This window comes from Leguminivora glycinivorella, chromosome 20, assembly GCF_023078275.1.
Source record: "Leguminivora glycinivorella isolate SPB_JAAS2020 chromosome 20, LegGlyc_1.1, whole genome shotgun sequence".
NCBI lineage: Eukaryota > Metazoa > Arthropoda > Insecta > Lepidoptera > Tortricidae > Leguminivora > Leguminivora glycinivorella.
The window spans coordinates 12946088-12946881 of NC_062990.1; positions in this window are offsets into that span (position 1 = coordinate 12946088).

Genomic DNA, 794 nt, shown 5'->3' on the forward strand with positions numbered 1-794 from the left:
AAAAATAGTCTAATTAGAATTGAAATCACAGTAATAAAGTCACGACTACAGTCTACAATGTTTATTTCGCACCACACACTCCTTATGTCAGTAAATACAGCTTTATCTTGCCTCGCGTCTGTCTATAAATAGCCTGGTAATCGTCACTTGCACTGATTTTAGCCCGCCTTTTTGCTAAATCACAATGTTCACTGGCAGTTCGCTCGTAAATACGTCCAATAATGTCAACAAAGCACTTGAGCGATAGTATTCACAGTTATTTCGGATGTAATACGTCTCGAATCGCCTTATAAATACGTAATATGGCTTGCGCGCAGCCACTATCCGACTACGCGTAGCTATATGATAGTTGTCAACAAACAAGAAGGCGCGTTGCGCTGTGCTGTCCGGTCGGACAGGAAAAAATGCACTGCGACGCGAGCCGAAATTTGCTACAAACTAAGCATAAACGATTTAATTGCTTAGTGAAATTCATTAGATCGCAAACACACGTCAAAGGGTATTTCGATGACACTGCAATGTATTGTACGGCTAAAGGTGGCTCAAGGTCAGATCGATAAAGCTCGGCGGGCCTTGGAATTTTTTCGTATAGCGTCTAAGTTGGGTAATTGGCAATCTTTTTCACGGCTAAAGTATTCAGCTTTGGCCTTTAGCTGTATGTTATAGTCTTTTGTTTAGTTAATACATATATATTATAGCTCTTATGTATTAAATTATCGTCTCGAGTGTTTTGTTTGGCTGGGTTAGCAACAGGTTGCATTTGACAGATGAATCATAACAAGGAAAAAATCAAA